Source organism: Rattus norvegicus, chromosome 1 (assembly GCF_036323735.1).
Source record: "Rattus norvegicus strain BN/NHsdMcwi chromosome 1, GRCr8, whole genome shotgun sequence".
Lineage (NCBI taxonomy): Eukaryota > Metazoa > Chordata > Mammalia > Rodentia > Muridae > Rattus > Rattus norvegicus.
The window spans coordinates 75,861,971-75,876,704 of NC_086019.1; the positions used below are offsets into that span (position 1 = coordinate 75,861,971).

Genomic DNA, 14,734 nt, shown 5'->3' on the forward strand with positions numbered 1-14,734 from the left:
AGAAAAACTGTAAATACAGTTCTACTGAAAGCATAGATTATAAATGGCCCCATTGGTGGCAGATCTCATCAGAAACTCAGTAGAGAGAAGAAGGGGATGGAACAGTACTAAAAGGACTCACCTGGTCTGGATCCACTTAGGCATGTAGCCATAAAAACTACATCCAGGACAGGAAGACATCCTTAAATGAAAGACAATGATAATGTCACCAGCCTACTAAAGAGAAAATTCACTTATTAGGAAGGAAATATGAACAAGTTTGTGATTTTAAGAAAAAAGAATGGGCTGAACAGTGGATCATCAGGAAACAGCACTGTCTGTTCTTTCCAGAGGTCTTGAGTTCAATTCCTGGCAACTACATGGTGGCTCACAACCATCTATTCTGGGATCTGATGCCCTCGTCTGGCCTGCAGGTGTACATGTACTTAGAGTATGTATGTATAAATAAATAAATAAATAAATAAATAAATAAATAAATAAATAAATAAACTAAAAAAAGAAACAAGATATGACAAACAATAGAATGGGTACAGGTAAAAGTGAAGGGAACTGTGGAAGTAAGGTATAAATCATTAAACCATATTAATTAAGATCATGTATTGGTTAGCTTAATATGACACGATCTTGAGTCACTGAAGGGAAGAAGGGAACTGTCTTGATCAGGCTGGCCTGTTGGCATACCTGAGAGGGATTACCTTCAATATATTACCTGAGTAAGAAGACCTGCACATTATGGTTGGCACCTTACCCTAGACAGGGAATTCTGGATTGCTTATGAGTAGAGAAAGGGCAGGAGAGATGGCTTAGCATTCTTGCAAAGGACTCAGGATGCACCCGCATGGTGATTAGTGACAGTCATTCCAGTTCCCAAGAGTCTGGTGACCCCTCCTGGCCTCCACAGGCACTGCATGTACATGGAGGTGCAGAGTCATACCTGCATGCAGAACACCCAACCGCAAGCGATAACACCTAACGAGTGCCCTGAGCAGAGCGCACTGGCACTGTGCACTAACTCACGATTCCTGCTCTTCGCTGCGGATGTAATGTGATTAGCCACCGCACCTTCCTGCTGCCTGGACGTCCTGCAACGATGCACTGCATCCTCCTCCAACTGTGAGCCGGACAAACCTTTTTATCGCATACGCTGCTTTTGTCAGAGTATTTTCACACAGCAATGGGGGGGAACTCAAAACATAAGATAAATGTATATAAATATATATTAACATATATACGATCACATAATATATGAAATAACTGTATTATATATAATCTATGTATAACAATAAATCAATGATTAAATTTTAAAAATACAAACAAAACAGTTATATCAAATGAAACCCTAAAACTTCAGAAGTAATCCACGGGAATACTACGGACGAGAGAAACAAAGAACACAAAGTCCATCATAAACAGCAGCCTTAAACAAACGCTGCAACAGGTTGGTGCTTTGAGTTGTCTAAATCTGTCCATTAGGAGAGAAGGATATGGAATGGCCATGAGGACTCAGGTATATGTTGTTCATGATAAACTGACGTCATATGATAAAGTATTAAAATGATGCAAAATGGGCTGTGAGGTGGCTCAACAAGGTAAAAGCCCCTGCTACCACACCCCGTGACTTCATTTTGGTCCCCGGATACCACGAGAGGAAAGCAAAGAACTGAGTCCCTCAAGCTGTCCCTTCACCCCTGCATACACGTGATGGAACACACCCAAACACACACAGTAGATGACATATTCAACAAAGGATGAAAAATATAAAGCGTGGACTGAAACTGCAGGAGTAGCTAGGCATATATCAGAGCTACGCTGCAGAGCTAAGAGCTCTTAAGCAGACACAAAGGGATACAAAACGATAAAAAGGTAAACAAACCAGGGAGCCTTAGCAAGCCTACAGGTCTGTTATCCAAAACACACCTGGGAATTGTGTGAAGGAAAACCAATAGAACTTAAAACAGGGACAGAGGAGTCCATGATTACAGTTCAAGACTTCCGCACATCTTTCAGCAACGGGGACAGAAAAAAAAAATCATCAAGAACACAGAATGTTGGGAGTAGCACCACTGACAGACAGTCTCGTAGACATTCCACAAATGACAGCACAGCACAGGTGCTTTCCAAGCTATACAGAACAGAGCAGATCTCCAGCCACGGTAAGTGGTGGGGAGGAAGTCTGGACAGAGCAAATCAGACCAACAACGCATCGTCAGAAATACTCACAAGTCTAGGAAACTGAACAACACGTTTTACATAGCCTGTGTGTCGGAGAAGCGATCAAGAAACTTTTGATGTGAATGCAACAGAGGTAAAACAGGTTAAAGCTTGGATGACAGTGACGATATGGCCATGAATTTACAACTACCTTCTTACACTAGAAGACAGTAAAATCATCAGTCTCACCCCCTATTCCAAAATGACCAAAAGCCAGTAAAGCAAGTAAAATAATACAATACAGACCAAAGCAACAATCAATAAAACTAAAAATAGACAATGGGGGAAGGGAGGGGAATCCATAGTACAAGGTTCTGGTTAATCTGAAACGTTTCAAGATTACAAAAGACTAGGAAAAAAATATGTGCCCATCATCAGGAATGGAGCCACATTTAAGTACAGATCCTGCCGTGGTAAAGGATATTACTTTAGGGCCACTAATCCCAGCACTTGGGAAGCAAAGGCTGGAGGGCCTCTGTTGAGTTCTAGGCCAGCACAAGTACACAGTAAGACCTTGTCTCAAAATAAAAATAAAAACAGAACCTTCAAACAGCACAAAGTTATAATTTTTATATAACATCGAACAATTCCTTAAAAAGTACCAGAAACTTCATTCAATATGAAATAGTCTTAATTCTGGACCTACTAAACAAAATAAAGTCAGACATTCAAAGAACCTCCACGCCTGAGGGCTTCCCTGCAGGAAGCTACTAAAACAGTACAGGAACACAGAGCGTCAATTTACCAACTTACCGACCATCTTCCACACCCAGGGGAAAGCACGGTCCTCAAGTCTCAGGTACGGGAAGGCGGGTATCCCTGTGACACCAGACAATGTCAAGAACAAGACGCCAATGATGACAGCCGCATGCGTCACTTAGGAAACTGGGGAATGTCTCAGCGAAGTCCTAGCAAGTCTAACAATACAAAATACAAACAGAAGGACACTCCACGGCTAGCCCCAGACTGCAAGTCTGGCCCAGTATTTAAAGCTTAAAGCTTTAAGGGCTTCTCTCCAGTGTGGATGCTGAAGTGGCAGATGAGATCTTTCCGATTGCTGAAGGCTTTCCTGCACTCTTTGCACTCAAAGGGTTTCTCTCCGGTGTGGGCCCTTTAGTGCAAGATGAACGTAGAACAGTGAGTGAAGGCTTTGCCACACTTGAGGCACTCAAAGGGCTTCTCCCCAGTGTGGATCACATAGTGGTGGATCAGGGCTGCACTCTCAAGGAAGACCTCCCCACACTCACTGCACTCATAGGGCTTCTCCCCACTATGAGTCTGCTGGTGCCACAGGAGGTATGACCTGTGTTTGAAGACCTGTCCTCACTCAAAGCACTCATATGGGTTCTCCCCACTGTGGATGCTGTAGTGTCAGATGAAGCCTGCCTGTCTCAAAAAGCTTTCTCTCCAGTGTGGCTCCTGTTATGTAAGAGGAATGTAGAGCGGTGGGTTGAAACCTCGGCCGCACTCCTCGCATTTATAAGGCTTCTCCCCACTGTGGATCCGTTGGTGCTGGGTAAGGTGTGGTTTGCAATTGAAGGCCTTCCCACACTCCATGCACTTGTATGGCTTCTCCCCGGCATGGACCATGTGGCCTTGAAGAAGGATGTGCTCTTGCTGAAGACCTTCCTGCACTCAGTACCCTCACATGGCTTCACTCCAGAGTGACTCCTCTCGTGTTGAGCAAGGAGGCGCTTCCTGCTGAACACTTTCCCACAACTACTGCATTTGAAGACGCTTTCCTCCTCGTGAATTACAGGGTCCTTATCAGACTCGCAGTTACAGAAGGCATCTCCTGGAGGGATGTGCATCTGTATAACCATTGAACACACTTCCTCAGCTCTTCCTAAGCTATCCCGTCTGAGGGTGACTTTCCCAGGAAGCACTGTTTGAAAGTGTCCTTGCTCCATTTCTGAGGAAGCAATCTGACCAGGAGTTGTTACTGACTGGGAGTCCTCGGAGGCGCCTTTTGTTAACTAGGCCTGGTGTGAGATTCCCTTGGATAGTGCTGTCCCACAGGCAGTAAGTTCTGTAGCCTTGGTTTTTCCATTATTACCTGGAATAAGTAACACACACCAGGGTAATAAAAACATAGAAAACTCAAAGTGTCCTGTTAAAGAGAAACATTAAACTTGAAGCACTGCCCTTAATGTCTGTTAACCCTGGCTTATCATTTCCTTTTTTTCTTTTCTTTTTTTCTTTTGTGTGTGTGTGTGTGTGTGTGTGTGTGTGTGTGTGTGTGTGTGACTCTTGAATTTCTGATTCTGAAGGACAGAGGAAACTGTGATGAGTTAGAGAGTTTAGAATAAACATCTCAATTTTTTACTTACTATTTACATAAAAGTAACTCATTATTAGTTCCTCAAAGGAGTCCAGGGGTTGGGGTGCATGTGGAGTGGGGTGTAAAATCAACTGCCACCAAGTCTGATGACCTGAGTTCAATCCCTGGTACTCAGAAGGTAAAAGGAGAGAACTGATTCCTGAAAGTTGTTCTCTAATCTTCACGTATGTTCTGTGGCACATACATACATGAAGGAACGCACACACACATACAACAAGTCAAATATGTAGTGAAACAATAATAGTCTGAGGTCCCCCAGCACACCCAGGAGACATGAAAGGACCATAAGTTTGAGATTTTGAGACCACCCTGGGCTCTACAGACAGCATGAGGGTCAGCATGACACACACATAAAAACACAACTTCAAAAACTGGGAAAATGTGCTTGTAGCGTATATAACAGAGAGAAGTATTATGAATACAGGCTGAGGGGTGTAGTTCGGTAGAAGACACTTGCTAGTATGTCTAGGGCTTTTGAATAAAAGCTAAAATAAAGGAATGTGTGAACAACTCCAAGTAAATAACTAAATAAAATTTTTAAAAGAGCACTTTTCTGAGTTATCTCACAGAAGAAACAGAACGGCCAAAGTCTTATAGTAAACCACTAAACAAACCCTCCTTCCCTGTGAGGAAAAAAAAAAAAAAACATGGCTTCCCCATCTGCTTAGCAAAACTTGAGAGCACCCATACAGCACCAAGTACTGGCTAGGATATGGATCTTTATTTACCGTGAGGATGCTGGGAAAGAACTGGTTTTTCAGCATCGTCCTAAAACTCATCATGAGTAAAGGAGGCAAGAAGAGGTCGTAGCGAGAACACAGCTTGAACTTTCTGGAGGAAATAGGACACATAAAGGACCCTCCCCTCTCCTCAAAACCAGGGCCACAGACAGAAGAACCATGGCCACCACGGAGCTCCAGAAAACAGCCAACCCTCATCACACACTCACAGGAAACCTGGCTTATCTCTCACCCTGTGGATTATTTTAAAAAAATTTTTAAAAAGCTGGTCTGAACCAGGCCCTCTTCCTCCCTTACTCTCCACTGCAAAAGCTGTTCCTCAGACCTTACACAAACCCTTATCCTGCACCCTCAGAAACTGGGCCACAGGGTTTGCGGGCACCATCCTCTCAGACCAATAAGGTCTACTCTTGCTGTTTTGAGGTCGAACTGAGTCTACTCTTCCACATTCCTCCATGAGTATATTTCTTACAAGACATGCTATGCCATACTGATCTATGCAACGGGACTGCACATTTTTGTTTTGAGACAGGGTCAAACTGTAAAGCCCTGGGTGGCCTAGAACTAGCTATGTAAATCAGGCTGGCCTTGGACTCAAGAAAGCTCCCTGCTTCTGCGTTACAAGAAAAGCTTACTTCCGATGTAACTCTCTATAGCCAATCCTCAGGATGTAAGGAAACAAAGACAGGGTGCAAGGTGAGGATTCAGTGGGTAAAGTTGCTTGCAGCTAACGCTAATAAACTGAGTGTACGAGGCAGAATACACATGGTGGTAAGAGCACCAACTCCCAGCTCCTACAGGCTGTCCTCTGACCCCCATGTGCACACTGTGCCTTATATTAGAGGAGGAGGAGTACCTAAGAGATTGCAGGGCCAACAGCCCTGACCACTTCCCTTACCTGCATGGATGCTTGGGGAAATGTCTTGCATCCCTGGCCACAGCTCCTGCCCACGCTCCAGTTGATACATCAGCTCCGGTTTGGGAACAGGATACCCTTCAAGGAAAGAAACGTAGACATGTGGATTTTTTTAAAAAATCGATAAAGACCTTCAATGTCATCTGGGATTTCAAGACCAGAATTTGATCTTGGGAAGAACCTGCTCTAAGCAACACACACAAAGTTAACATGTGACTTGGAAACTTGTGTAAGTTTTAGTTAACAGAGTATGTGAAACGTGTGGCTGGTGGGACAAGACTATAATCCAGCTACTGGAGAGGCTGAGGCAGGAAGATAGCAAGGCCAAGGCTGCCTGGGTGATGTAGTGAGACCTTGCTTTGAAATAAAAGAAAGAGGGATTGGGACACAGCTCAGTGATGGAGTGTTGTACAAAGACAAGATTTAGGGTCCCACCCCTTGTATTGGAGTGAGGTGGGAAACAGTATTTAATGCGGCTTAATTTTTGCCAACTTGACACAAACCTAGCATATTTGTGAAGAGGAACCTTAACAGAGAAAAAAGCCTCTAGCATGTTGGCCTGTAGGAAAGTCAGTGAGGCTTTAGTATTTATTTATTTATTTATTTATTTATTTATTTATTTATTTATTTTATTTATTTATTTATTTATTTATTTATTTATTTATTTGGTTTTTCGAGACATGATTTCTTTGTGTAGCCTTGCCTGTCCTGGAACTCTCTATAGACCAGGCTGACCTTGAACTCAGAGATCCACCTGCCTCTGCCTCTCTGAGGTTAAAGGCATGCTTCACCTCCACCCCAGTGGGGAATTTTTGGCTAGTGATGATGTAGGAGAGTCCAGCCTCCACCTCTGAGCAGTTGGTCCCGGGTTGTATAGGAAGGTTGAGCAAGCCAGTAATCAACATTCCTCATGGCCTCTGCTTCAGTTCCTGCTTCCAGATTCCTGTCTTGAACTTGGCTTCCTCAGAGGACAGTCATCTACCTTGAAGACAAATGCTTTCCTGCCCACATCGCTTTTGGTCATTGTGTTTTACCACAGAAATAGAAACCCTAAGTAAGACATATTTATAACCTGTATTTATAGGACATCTAAGGGGCAAAGAAAAGCAATCTGTATATTAATTAGGTCATTTCATGACCGAAGAATATTTAAGAGGAGAGTTTAGGAGTAAAAGTTGCATTTTAAATCATCAAAGATTTCCATTCAAACAAGGAATGAGTATTAATTCATTTTCCTGTGCTATGAAGAGAAATACTTAAGGCTGGTAATATAATAATAATAATAATAATAATAATAATAATAATAATAATAATTCAGAGTATGGCTCATTGACACACTTTTAATCCCAGCACTCAGGAGGCAGAGGCAGGTAGATAACTATCAGATCATGGCCATCCCAGTCTGCATAGTGAGTTCTAGGCCAGCTGAAGTTACACAGTAAGACACTGTTGTAAAAAAAACAAACATACAAAAGGAACAGGTCAGAAATCAGTGATAGCTAGCCCCTGTAATAGCAGCGTGCTGGCTAGTTTACATCAACGTGACACAAACTAGAGCGGTGGCTCTCTACCTTCCTAATGTTGTCACCCGTTAACACAGTTCTTCAGGGTGTACTGACCCCCAGCCATAAAATTATTTATATTGCTACTTCATAAGTGTAATTTTGCTACCCTTATAAGTCGTAATTAAGTATCTGTGTTTTCTGATGATCTTCAGCAATCCTTGTGAAAGGGTTGTTCAACCTCCAAAATGGTCCAACCCACAGGTTGAGAACATTTGAGCTAGAACCATTGCAGTGAAGGGAACGTCATCTGAGAAAATGCCGCCATAAGATTGGGCTGTAGCAGACGAGCCTACGGGGCATTTTCTTAATTAGTGACTGATGGGAGGGGGGTCAATTCATTACGGATGATGCCAACGCTGGGCTGGTGGTCCTGATTCTATAAAAAAAAAAAGCAGGCTGAGCAAATCATGAAAAGCAAGGCTGTAAGCAGCACCTCTCACGGCCTCTGCATCAGCTCCTGCCTCTAGGTTCCCATCCTGTTTGAGTTCCTGTCCTGACAGCTTTTGATAATGAACCATGATATGGAAGTGTAAGCCAAATCATGGTGTTTCATCATAGCAATAGGAACCATAACTAAGACACCTGGCACCTTGGAGGCTGAGGCAAATAGACTGGACTGCCACAAGTTTGAGTCCAGGGTGGGTTACACAAAAAGTTCTAAGCCAGCCTCGACTATAATGTGAGACCTTGTTTTAAAAACAAACAAACAAAAAAGCACAAAGAAACCACACTTGGTATAGTGGGACATTCCTTTAATTCCAGAACTCAGGAGCAGAAATAAGTGGATCTCTGAGTTAAAGGCCATTCTAGTCAACATAGTCTATTTCAAAACAAACAGTAATATACCTCTCAAATAAAAATAAGCAGTGCAGGTAGACGCTTGCTTCCAAACCTGCACCTGACCCCCAGGATCCATGTGGTAAGGAGAAGTGACTCCTGCAATCTGTCCTCTGAGCCCTAAGCATCCCAGCACAAGTGTGCACACTCACACACAAACATATGCTAAAATCCTAGCACTTGGGGGACGGGAGCAAGATAATAAGGAACTCAAGGTCACCCTCAGTTATGAGTTCAAGGATGGCCTGGGCTACATGAAATCAAACCTATTTAGCTCACTTCTGAGGTAAGCCTTTCCTGTACTCCCCTATTATCCCCCTCCCCACCCCAATGCACACACGCTTTCCTTTCCTCTGTTCCCCCTCTCTTCCTTGCTTTACTAGGGTCTTACTGTGTAACCTAGTAAATATAAATAGACAGGTCTGAGCCACCAGACTTACTCTGTATTGATTTTCTATAATCCACTGTAACTAAGGCTATGCCAGAACTATGCTGCTGAGAACTTTATCCCCTGGAAAGGACAGTTTGTTCAGTAACGTTTTGTTCTCTCCTTCTACGTACATGTAGGTCTTAGAGTTATCATTCTGGTTGTTATTATTTTTTAAAGCTCTATAATATTTAAAAAGATGGGTTTATTATTTTATGTATATGGCTGTTTTGCCTGCATGTAGGTCTGTGCCTCTTTTGTGCGTTGTCCTCAGAGGCTAGAAGAGGGTATCAGATCCCCGGAGACTAGAGCCACAGATGGTTGTTGGTCTCCACGTTGGTGTCTGGATTTGAACCTGGGTCTTCTGGAAGAACAGCCAATGCTCTTAACAACTAAACCATCTCTCCGGCCTCCTACAAAAATGGTAAGCAGGCCTGGCAGCCCTAAGCCTTCAATACCACCATGCTGAAGAATAAGTTTCAAATACATAGCCACTATCCAAACCAGAACACCATGCATTTTCATTGGCCCAAGTCTTTGTTTATATCCTAAGCAAAGTTTAATAGTGTCCTTGCAAGTCGCAGTCTAAATGTGGATTCTATTCAGAATCTTCTCACAGCATCTCCAGGTCATCTCACCACACACATGGACCATGTAAGCATAAAATGCAAAAGGAGGCCTTTACCACATAGGCCCAAGCTACCTAAACCCTGGCCTTGGATTTCTCAGCATCTAGACCTACGAGAAGTAACTATCTGCTAAAAGAATTAGAAAAACAAGGAAACAGAGACGCTTGGCTTACAGATGGCATTTGCTGCTCAAAAGTTCCCCGAGGGCCAGTGAGGTGGCTCGGCAAGTAAACAGACGGGCTCCAGGCCTGAGAACCTGAGTTCAATCCTCGGGACCCATATGGTAGACAGAACAGACTCACAAGCCATAGCACAAATGCCACCCTCCTTACCACATAATAGAAATGTAATCATTTTTTTTTCCCAAAAGAAAGAAAGAGAGAGAGAGAGAGAGAGAGGAAAGAAAGAAAGAAGGAAAGAAAGAGAGAGAGAGAGAGAGAGAGAGAGAGAGAGAGAGAGAGAGAGAGAGAAAGAAAAGGCCCCCACATGAGCCACTGCAGAAAAACAAAACCATGCAAAACTGCAGAGACTCCTGAGACTAAGGACTAAACACTGCTGCAAATTTGATAAAGCAGAAAACAAACTAAGGTCTCGCTCTTAACTGAAACTGGCCTTCCACTCACAATCTTCTTCTCTCAACCTCTCAAAGACTAGCACCAAAGTCTCACTACACCTGGCAAAAAATAAATATGGGGGGTGGAACAGAGTGGGGGTAAATGCTCCAGCTACAGGGGGCTCTGGAGATGGCTCCGTGGCTAAGAGCGTGGACTGCTCTTCCAAAGGACCTGAGTTTGATCCCTAGCACCATGTCAGGAGGCAAACGACTTCTAGTCATTCCAATCCTAGGGGATCCGACACATCGGGCCTTCTCCATCACCTGTACTCACATTCATACTGAGGCACAGACATACACATGTAGGGAGACACGAGACGCCAGTGCTCACAGGTAAGCCCTAGGGAAACCAGGAAATGTTAAACATGCAGGGTTTACTCTTGAAAGGAAGAGTTCCAGAACCTATCTTCTACCCAGAAGGTTGGGAGTGAAGCTGGTTGACAGCCCAGTGCCATCTGTAGGGTCAGGTCACGCCTGACGCCCCAGACCCTGAGTGCTCATCTCTGTCTATAGTGCCACCGTCACCCAGACCTTTATGATTAACTGTTTATCTAGAGCCTGCTTTCCCAGTTAATCTATAGAACTTACCTTTAGGGAAGCGGTCACATATACTTTACAAAGAGTTTCAGGGACACATACCTTAGGCTTTATGGTGCATACAGAATTAAGTATCACCAAGAAACGTTTTCTAAACTCTGCTGGCCACAGAGTTTGCAGATAAGCCTGCACACATAGGCAGGGCTAAAATAATAAAAATATATCGGGGAGAGGGGAGCACTAGCTAAAGAAGATGGAAATCTTACCTGTGCATTCTACAAAGCACCCCTCTTCTCCCATAACCATCTTCTCTACATTAGCTTAGGAGCCTAAAAATTACTACAATTCTTGCCCAAAGACATACAACACAGGAAGAGATGAGTCTAGAAAGTGCTTGAAGAGGGGGAAGAGAAGACGATAAGCTCAGAGGACATCTTAAGCATCGAGGCCTGGAGCCAAAGGGTGGAATGAAAGCCGCAGATGACCCATTCCCTGAAATCTGGAGGTCATGAGACCCAGAGAGACCAGAAGCCCAAGGGTTTCCAGCATCACCTCCTAGTACAGGGTCCTCTGAGCTGGAGACAGCTTCCCCCATTCTTCTTGGGTAAAAATTACAGTCACATCCTCAAAGGTGAAAGCCACCTGAAAAGTCACTAAACACATTAGCTCTGGCCTCAGGTTTTGCTCAAAGGTACAATTAATGCCCAAACCACACAGCACATCCTGAAGGCTATGCTGTTTCCCAGGGCACAAGGGAAGAGATCTGCTGTTTGGGGCAGGTGACGGCTAGTTTTAATCAACATCTTGACACAATCTAGAATCACCCAGGAAGATAGTCCCAGTGAGGGACTACCTAGAACAGGTTGGCCTGTGGGCATGTCTGTGAGAGACTATCTTGATTACGTTAAGACTGGAAGACCCAACCTACAAGTGGTTGACACCATTCCCTGGGTTTGGGTACCAGACTCTATAAAGAGGAAAGAGTGGAGTCACTGAGTTGGTTCAGAGGGCAAAGGCACTTAGGGCCAAGCTTGATCTCTACCCTGGGCCCTTACAGAGCAAAAGGCAAGAACCCGACTCCCCAAAGTTGTCTTCGGGTCTCCAAATGCAAACCCACACAAACATGCACTAAATAGATAAATGCATATAAGCTTAAAACGAATGAGAGTACTGGGTGTGGCAGCTTATACCTTTAATCCCAGCACTTCAAGAAGCAGAGCTACATGGGTCTCCATGAGTTCCATGCCTGCAATGCTACTCGGTGAGACCCTGCCTCAAAACAAACAAGCAAACAGAAGACAAGGGGAGCACAAGCATCGTGCATGCAACGGTTGCTCTCATTTTGTCTGACCACAAACATGCTGTAGCCAGTTCTCTCGGGCTCCCGCCACGCTGACTTCCCTGCTAGAACAGATCTGGATATGTGAGCCAAGCAAACCCTTTCTTCCCTCAACACTTCTGTTGGGGAATTTTATCACAGCCGTAGGAAATAAAGCTAAGGCAGGGCATAGTATCAGTGTGAAGGGCAGACACCGCCAATGCAGGAGCTCTTAGAAGGCAACAACCAGCAAAGACAAACCATGGGCTGTGAGAGAGGTTCTGTTGGGGTTCAAGGGGTTCAGATCCCTTGAAACTGGAGTTCCAGTTGTCAGCTGCCCTATGGCTGTTGGGAATCAAAACGTGGGTCCTCTAAAAGAGCACCCAGTACTCCTGACCGCTGAGCCATCTCTCTAGCCCCAAACATTAATTAATTAAATTAATTAATTAAAGTGCCATCTGAGCAGAAATGCTAGAGAAAATGGTCTTGCAGAGATCTGAGGACTGTCTGAGGCAGAGTGAACCTCAGAGGTAAATGCTGGAGAAGCAAAGGAAGCGTTGGGTCAGATTGGTATACCTGAAGAGCAGTGAGCCAGACAGGGAAACAAGATAGTGAGTAGTCAGCCAGGAAGAATATGATGCTTAACAGATGGTGTCTGATAGGAACTGATCAAAGTCCTTAGCCTGGCGCTTCCTTTCACTCTTCAATCTCTTAAATACCTACCAGAGGTCGCCATTCCTGGCATGAGGAAGCTGTAGGAGGCCTAATTAGCTGAGTTGCAATGCTGGAAACTGAGGGCTATGTGTGTCTTTTGTTAGAAGCAGAAATAGCAACAAACAGAAACCAGTTATTAACCCAAATCCTAGACGATTGTTGCCCACTGTCACAGACGTTATCTTTGGCTTTCTAGGTTATTACTAGAAATAGTCATCTGGGTTCCTGAAGATCGACTTAGAACAGAGGGAGTTCCAAAGTGTTTGTTACAGAAAAGGAGGCAGGTCAGTAGGTATTAGGGCCCAAGGTCCTACTTTCTTAGGTATGGTTTCCACTGTTCATGTGCATAAACGACCCTCTCAGGTACTAAGTGGAGGAAAACAAGAAATAAGGGGAAGGATGTGACTGCTCAGAGGTAAGGAGGAAGTTTATCTTAGATATGTGGGAGAGCGTAGCCAGAGACAGAAACACCTGGGAGAGTCCAGAGTGGACATGCCCCTGGGCCATGTGAGATGAGGAAGAGGGGAAGAGAGGAAGGAGAGGGACACAAGGTACAGCAGCCAAGTGGCCCAAAAGAGCAGGGATTTCCAAACTGGTTAGATTATAACGGGAAGCGCAGCTGCAGGAAGGGCAACCCAGCTACAGGGCCCGGGGAGTTGAAGGTAGGGGGGCGGGGTATACCACCTCAAACACAGGTAGGGGTGTGTGTAGCACAGAGAAACAAGTGGCCAGGTCTGCTTTGTTATGTTAAGAAGGCACTTCAGCTTTTGTGTCTCAGCTTTGAAACCTAGCACTAAGATTGAGGATGAACTGGGTGGCCGTGTGGATCCACTTTTCCTAAACATACCCACTTAAAAAGACCAACATAGAGGCTCTCTTGATTGACAGGTTCTCCAATCTAGAAAGCATCAAAAAACCCACCTACCCTGAGCTCACCAGCGCTGATGCCATTCTGTGACCCTGCCCCTGTCTCCTTGCCCAGGGCAGGAGACTTTGGCTGCTGACTGTTATGCCCAGGTCATGGAGCCCAGCTCGGTTCACCGTGCCCCACTCCTCTCTCCAGGCAACACAGGGGCACAGCTGAGATTCCCACAGTGGGCGTGGACTGAACTGTAGCACGAGGATGACATCACCGCATGGAGACAGTATGGCCGCCAGCACCGGCATTTCATTTGCCAGGCAAGCCACAAGACTCTTGTGCTATACCTTCTGGGTAACGTAGTTCTTTCTCTGCTTACAAACCCATCACTCCCTCCGCAGTGTCTTGGTTTTCTTAGTCTTTGTCTAAAATAAGGTCACAGACCTAGTGCCATGGTTTAGACATACCTATCATTATTTGAAATTGTTTAAATTTGAGACAAACTTGCTAAATTGGCCAGGTTGGCTTTGAACTGAACTTATCCTACTGGGGCTTCCTGAATTCTCAAGTAACAACCTACACAGCATAGGATTTGAGACTGGGTCAGACCAACATTCTTTCTATGTGAAATGTAGACTGGAATGAGTGTGTGCGTGTGAGACCTCTGCCGAAAATCAGGGCAAATGTAAAGATAATAAACTGAGAGCTCTACAGAGGACCCCTGAGCTCTACACATAGATCATCTCTCCTTATCCACCAACTTCCTTTCGTTTATTGGTGAGGGCATGTTCTGTCCATGTGCACAAGCATGGGGACTGAGTTTGCTCCCCGGCACCCTGGGACAAGCTGGGTACCCTGAAGTGCATCTTAGCACTGGGGGCTGGACACAGGAGGATCACTGTGTTTGTTCCCTTTACCAGCCGATCAAGCCACCTTGGGGAGTCTCGTGTTCAGTCCAGAGACCTATCCTCTCAGAAACTGAGATGGAGAGCAACAGAAGGAGCCACCTGATGAGGTCCCCTGGCAT

The 14,734-nt window shown here is 44.7% G+C and overlaps 1 pseudogene; it reads right to left on the minus strand.

Moving 5' to 3' along the window:
- Znf805l-ps1 (zinc finger protein 805 like, pseudogene 1) overlaps positions 1-14,683 on the minus strand; it is a 32,449-nt pseudogene extending 17,766 nt beyond the window's left edge.
- Between the last annotated feature and the right edge of the window lie 51 nt (positions 14,684-14,734).